Source organism: Macrobrachium rosenbergii, chromosome 2 (genome assembly GCF_040412425.1).
Source record: "Macrobrachium rosenbergii isolate ZJJX-2024 chromosome 2, ASM4041242v1, whole genome shotgun sequence".
Classification (NCBI taxonomy): domain Eukaryota; kingdom Metazoa; phylum Arthropoda; class Malacostraca; order Decapoda; family Palaemonidae; genus Macrobrachium; species Macrobrachium rosenbergii.
In genome coordinates this window covers 19435819-19443318 of record NC_089742.1, presented here as the reverse complement: position 1 = coordinate 19443318, position 7500 = coordinate 19435819, and positions in this window count along the sequence as shown.

The following is a 7500-nucleotide window of genomic DNA, read 5'->3' as shown; positions in this document are numbered from 1 at the left end:
AGGATAAAACTATTTGTCTGGTAGAAGTGTTAATGATTAGAACTTTATTTTTCCTACATATATTTATGCATAAAATGTAAAAATTTCCCCATAGACCAAATTTATTTTTTTTTTTTGCATAAGAAAATAGTGAAATGTAGCCCTTTTCAGTCAAAACTTATTTTATATTAATATATTAGAAACATGCACAATAAAAAAACATATATATAACAGCATAAATACACACATATACACAATATCAGAGCATAATATACTGTTCAATAAGGGAAATAAAAGACACGGCAACTACCAAAACCCATATCAGGTACGGTTGCCTAGTGTAAATTATGGCAACACTCCCGAATGTTTTTGTTTTTCCTTTGAGTAACTGATGAGTTGTTGTTTACAATAAAAGCTAATAAACATAGCAGGCAGTATGAGTTACCATGATAATAAGTGTTTATTTTGTATTGGCTGTGTCTAAAGCTCTATTTTGTTAACAATGAAACCAACTTGCATATTGTTTTCTGTGTTCTTGTTTGTTGTCACTTTTCGTTACCATGACAATAATAGCAATGGTAATAATAGTTACTATACAAATAGATAAAGCAAATCAAATATTTGTAAACATTAAATGCTACAATAGCAACTAGAAAGATCATAATTTTTCGAGAGGAAAAACATTCTGTATTCTTTTATTTGAAAATATAAAGTAATTTTTATTATCATTACACTCTCTGATAAACAGTATAATACGTTGCAATGGTTACTTGTCAAAAATAGGCTAAAACGTCTTAATGTAACAAGGAGTGTAGTAAGTAAAAATATGTTATCCTCTACCGGGCCCAACACCAAGCCTGTTATACCCAACTCCCTCTCCACCCATGCGTGACAAGTGACAACCCCACTACCCGTGGTTCTACCGCACCACTATTCATCAGGCAAAATGCCACATCAAGCAATAAAATTAACTTCTATGGTTTATAACAAAATAACAAAGAGAAAGAGGAAAAAATATTTTGATGATACATGCCCGAAGTAATTACAAAGATGTTGGTAAAGTCATGTATTAGATTTTTAAGAGCAGCATTTTTGTCAAGATAGCCACAACACTGGACTGTTGTAAAATGATAAATAAAGAAAAATCTCAGGTTGTGATTTGGCATCCCAATTGTATGGATTTGGTCTTTGTTTTGGCTTTACAAGTGACAGATGTTCCTGTCTCGATACTTTTGCAGAAAGGGCAGTGTGAACCACCGTAGAACCATCCGTATCCACTGTGCCCCTACACCCATCAATCAAGTTATTCCTAAGTGTTAATACATCATATTTTATTCCATACCAAGTGGCACTCTTAATCTTATCAATTGTGTAAATTAATTTGAAAGTGCCAAGAGCCCAGCATATAAGACTCTTTGTTATTGATTGTTCTGATTAATGTAAATATATTTAATTAATTTAGACCTGGAATTTCTCTCTTGAGCCCTTCCATTACTCACAATATAATTATCCTGGCATTTATTCTTGCATTCACGTGTTGGTTCCCAGTTAGATGTGTAATCTCCAAAGATAAGAACTTGCAATCCACCAACACTTGTAGCAGTGGTAACCTTGCCAGGATCTCTCCTTGCAACTCCTAGTATTTTGTGCAACACTGCAGCAAAATTAGCCAAATTCTTGCATATATGATAAGCTGTAAATTGTGGGATCGAAACGAATCCTTAGCGTAATTCCCACCATTCTATGGAATGTTTGTTGGACAGACTTAGCAGCACAATATCCATCTTAACATTTGAGGTTTGTAAATCTGTGACTAGGAACTCATAAATTCCAGAAATTTAAACTGCATGCATTAATGAGAGCTGAGCAGGTCTCAAAGATATGAATTCTATTCATTCTGCTCAGGTAGTAGCATTGCCATTTAGGTAGATTAGTTAGGAATTATTGTTACTGCATGTTGGCAAATTGCATGACTCAGATAGTCAGGAATTTAGCCAGGAAGTGAACAGTGATAACTCGAGAGAAAAGTGCAAAATTTCTCTCTATCTGCATAGCTGAAATTTTGTGGAACCGCTTAGTTAGGAAAGTCGTATCTGGAAACCTACTCTGTTACCAAGGTAACACTTATTTGGAGGCAACAGAGTTGTGCACAGACTCCGCCCACCACCAACCCGTTTTCATCGAAGCCCAAATTTGCTTGTAGGAGAATTAACGTTATAATTTTGAAAATCCTAGTCGCTGCAGATTTCTCATTTGTGCTTTTGAGTGTTAATACCTTCAGCATACACTCATGCCTCATTTCAGGCAGAACAGAGTCGTAGTTCATTGTGTTTTTCATAAACAGAGAAGTGTTTGTGCGTACATTTGTTTGTTTTGGTAGTGAGAGTCTGTCTCACCTCCCACATACATCTGCTTTTGTTTTGACTGTGAGAGCTGTCTCACACACACACTCATCAGCCTTACCTGTCATTCTATGAACCATCATTTTGAGTAATCTGTCAGCTGTCAGCCTTTAGCTATCCCACAGCCTTGATGTATCTCCCTCTCACACAAATGCAATCACCGTACAATTTTACAATATCATTTTAACTTCTTTTAGGTTATGCCAAGCCATTTTCTTATATAACCGTCAGTAATTCATGACAGTCATGTAAAATTTTACCGACAGTGGCAACTCATTGCTAAAAATCCACTTTTTGTAACAAGCGCAATCATTCATTGATGATACATCATGCAAACCTAAGATGAGATTTTGAACACTTAAATTGCAAAAAACATTAACAGTGTAAATGTTTTATATTGTGATCATTGATATTTGTTATATGAACCATCGTTTAACAACTTGCTTAGCAAGTACAAACCTATATAACTTATGAGTATAAGCCACTAAATGCTGGAAGTCACTGCTGCCTCACCAACCAGGACAATATTTTCCAGTTAAAGCTTATACTCCATTAAAAAAAAACAGTGCTAACATGCCTTTTACGCTATGTTACTGTCCAGAGCCAAACTCCTCAAATAGTGGGTATCGAGGGCACATTTATTCAATTCTCCGGAACGAGACCGCACTCCTAAGTGCCACAAGCCCAGTTCATCAAACTAAACCACACCAGCATATCAGTTTTCACGGTGCCTCACTAGTTCTTTAAAACCACATTGCCTTATCTCTTTTCTCGGAATACATAGCCTCTGGACTATACCCGATACCATCCGTGTGCATGTTATCCATTGTTCTTCGAACAATCTACTAGTTCTCCGGAACAAAACCTTAGCTTTTGCACTATAGCCTGTCCCATCCATGTGCAGGTAACCAAACCGTTCTTTGAACACCCAACCGTTCTTCAGAACGAACCAACCGTTCTTAGGACAAACCCTAAAATCTGCACTTTAGCTGGTCCTATCTATGTGCAGACAAACTAATTGTTCTCTGGAACAATACAAACATTCTTTGAACAACAAACCATTCTTCGGAACTACACCTCTGCTCTCAGCAAAGGAGCGATTGTTGTGTGTACATTACCTATACCTATAGTGCTATTTTCATGCCAGTCACAAGTTTAGTGTATTATGCCTAACTTCACCTTTGATTTCAATAAGCACACTCCCTAAATGAACGCTGAAAACACAGTACCACCCCTTCTGTTAGGTTATACAATCCGTAGGCCCTCATCCGAATTACTGCAATTATCATCCGATCTGGTGCCATCCATTTCCACCCTGCGGGATCACCCATAAATTCTCAAGAACGACCTCGCACTTACTGCCAGTGCCACCTCACAAAAGGGGCACTCACATTTGCTAGTGGTGCTGCCCACTGGCCCACATATTGCATAACCATACCCTGCTAGAAAGTAGAGTTCTATTTTCCATTCTGTGCAATTGCTTGCAGGGTCACCACCTACCTACTTCACACCACGCTTGGGACCTTAAGTCCACAACAACCACAGCAACATGTCTGCCGAAGACTGCAGGGCCTTCCTGGAAATTGAGAAGGAAATAAACCTCAGGGGGGAGCAACTGAACACATGGGTTCATGAACGGGTAGCTGCCACTGAGAAGAAGAGAGAGGAGAAGGAAGTTGCCACTTGCCACTAAGAAGGGGAGAGAAGGGAAGGAGGCTGCTGCTAAGAGGGAGAGAGAAGAGCAGGACTCTAGTAAATTAATACTTTAATCTCTAAAAATGCACAGGGAAAAGAGTTCTTGCTGAATTGGAAAGACAAGAAAGGGAAAGCCAGTGAAACCATGAGCTAGTGCTCAGAAAGTCCCACCAGGAGAGTGTCATGGCACTCCCCCAAAATAGGGCCGAGCATCCCGCTCCAGCAAGCCTACATTCCACCATCAGCAGCATAAGTTTGCTAGATTAATTAATAACGATGCTACTTCAAAAAAATAGAACGCACATCTTCATAAATACAACTAATTTTTTGTGGAGATCTCCATGATCCTGCCAAACTTGACATGGGTGGCAAGGTATTGATTTTTAATTTCTCCAACAATGGGGATCAGGGGAACCTTGAAGAGGTCAGAAATGGTCATCAAAACCTGCAAATACTCTGAACATTGGAGACAGTGTTGCAGCAGCCTACCCAAAAATGCAGGTCAAGCTTGGGCAGATTGGGTCTACCATAAGACTTGGACTGTTGAGCTTTGGCTAGATGACCTAAAAATGACAACCTCTGAAGACCCTCTAGAATGAATGCAGCTGGAAGATTTCTTTTATTATGCCCCAAGTTCATTACCTATCTACCTAAGTGAGAAACACCCCTAGACACTCGCTGAGTGCTGCCTCTTAGCGGATGATTGGGACACCTTTCATCCTTCCACCAGTTCTCTGAGTTGGAAGATAACTCTGGGTCACACCTCAGTGCCAGCCCAAGCAAAGAATTGGCCCTCTTCTAAACCTCCTATGTGCATTCATTACAAAAGGAAAAAGCATTTGGAAACCCAGTGGCAATCTAAAGAGGGAGCCACTGCAACACCTCCCTCTGATCAATCCAAGCAACATCAACAATCTTCCCAAGCTCCTAAAGGGGAATTCAGCAACTTTTATTGTTCTACATACAAAATCTATGGGCACTCCAGCAACTGGAAGGATTGTCCTAGCAAAGCAGCTACACCTGCTTTGGCACTGTCGGTTACCAGTTATCCATCTTTAGGCCCTCCAGCTGAGGGTCTTATACTTGTGGTGCTTCTTCAAGGTCACTACCCTGCATGCCAGGTTAAGGCATTTGAAGACAACAGTGTGCAGATCTCTCTAATACAGGAAGACAAAGTCCCCTACAGGGCTAAAATTGAAAAACACGAACTTATCACCATCAAGACTATCAATCATTTGAAAATGACTCTCCCAACAGTTTGTTTGAGAATCACCAGGCCCCACAGAACCAAGATCTGCACACTTGCAGTAGTCAGGTACCTTTCTGGAGGCTATGACCTACTGGGACAGGAGTCTCTGTCTCCACCTAATTCAAGATGACCCAGGGGTCCTGCCCCCTCAGTCTCTATCAGGCAATAATAGTCCTCACTGACCTGCCTCATAATCCCTGCCAGTGCCACTTGAGCTCCCTGAGCAGTGCCAGTCTCCATCCATTCTGAACATTGAGCCATTTGCAAATACAATTTGTGCCTGGACCTTCCCAAGTGCCAATGCCTGAGCACACCCTAGATCTCCCTTCAGGAGATCCCAATCCAGCTCACACCTCTCTTCTCCCAGCTTGGCCCGGCTGCCAGTGTCAGTAAGAGAGCTAACCCGAAGTTTACTCGGGTCCCTTCCAGAATCCACCGCCACAGCGGAAGCTCATCTTCTGGTGCAGCCTCACAACCTGTGCTGGAGTTGGTTATTGCAACCTGCGAACCTCTTGCACCCACAGCTACTTCTTCTCTTTCCAGTCCTCAGAAGATAAGATTCTAGTAGACAATTCTCTAGAATCCCAGCTGGTCACAGAGATCAAGGAACTGCGGTGGCAAATGGTAGAAATTGTTGGCACCACCCTTGCTTCGATTATCATAGCAGCCTGAGTAGGTGGCACTCTAGTGCCATCCCCGGACTCGGTTCTACCGTCTCCTCCTACAACATCAAACCATCAACCTAAGAGAAATTTGAGGGAGAAAATTCAGCACAGTAGAAGGTCCAAGTAGCCTGCTAGAGACACCAAGCTCCCATGGTACCCATGCCCATATGGCGCAGTGCCCCACTTTCAGTAATTTGGCGCCCAAACCAGAGTAGGATGTCTTACTATCACTCCTTTGCAATATTGTGGCATTTTCTTCTTGTAACTTTAATCATTTATAACATCATTTTACAACTTGCAACAACTCTCCTTTCATTTTTCATCACTCTTTTACTTTGCATTACATTCTGCCCAGTGCCAAGTGATATCTGCCAGATCTCCTGGCCTAAGAGTCATTAACTTTTCCTTTCTACACAATTGCTTGCATGGCAAACCTGAATATTTCAAAGGGAAGCAAATTGTATATCACAGAACCACTAGGCTTTACGATACTAGTGCCCCATCTAGTACAATGCTGCCACCTTATCAAAGTATCATGACACTAACCAACTGAGTGGTCACATGAATGTATATGATGCAGAACTGTATAAAGACATTTAGACTTGTATGACATTGTACTTCCTTTTAGCTAAGACTGGTCTCTTCCGTAACAGGCAAAAACCGTCCTAGCCTATGTGCATGCAACCTTACGCTTAACTTACTTTAAGTATTACTGTTGTATAATATGCATAGTTACTTAACAATAAATTTAAATCAGTTTCATATATATAGTTATACAAATGGATGTTAAATAATTGCAGGTTCACACATTACTCCATGCAATGTTAAAGTTGATAAATAAATCACTTAAAAAGCAGTAACCTCAGTACAATTTTAGTCTATATATATTTATATATATATATATATAGACATATATAAGTGTAAATATTCAGCTGATTTGCAGACATTAACCCTGAAAGAGATGTAAACTGTCTACCTTATATATAATATGCATAAGTATATACTTATATAGCCCCCTATATACAGCTGTTTCATACAACATACATATATACATGTCTTACATACATACATGCATGTTACATTAATAACACATATAAAAAAATAAATTCAAGGGGTCCACAAGCAAGCCAGCACTGAGCCAAACAAAGATTGCCTTAATCTGATTTAGTGACACTTTACTGGCTCAAAGGCCGTCTCCTCACACAAGAATCCTTCCTTTCCAGCTCTGGGAATGCCTGCAGCAGGACTTCTGATCTTGGGAGGTACTGTGGTCACAGAGGATGTGTACCTGAATGGACGTGTGGTGTGTGTGTGTGTGTGTGTGTGTGTGTGTGTGCCATGTAGTTCAGTGTTGTGTCAACAACTGTAAGACTGACATTTTTTTTTGTGTAAGTGTTGTGTCCGCATTGATGTGTACCTGGTTTTGGTGGGCTAATCACAGCTCAATTGAGTCTGGGATATCTCATCCATGTGCTACCTTTTATAATATATATAGTCCCTATATCATTTT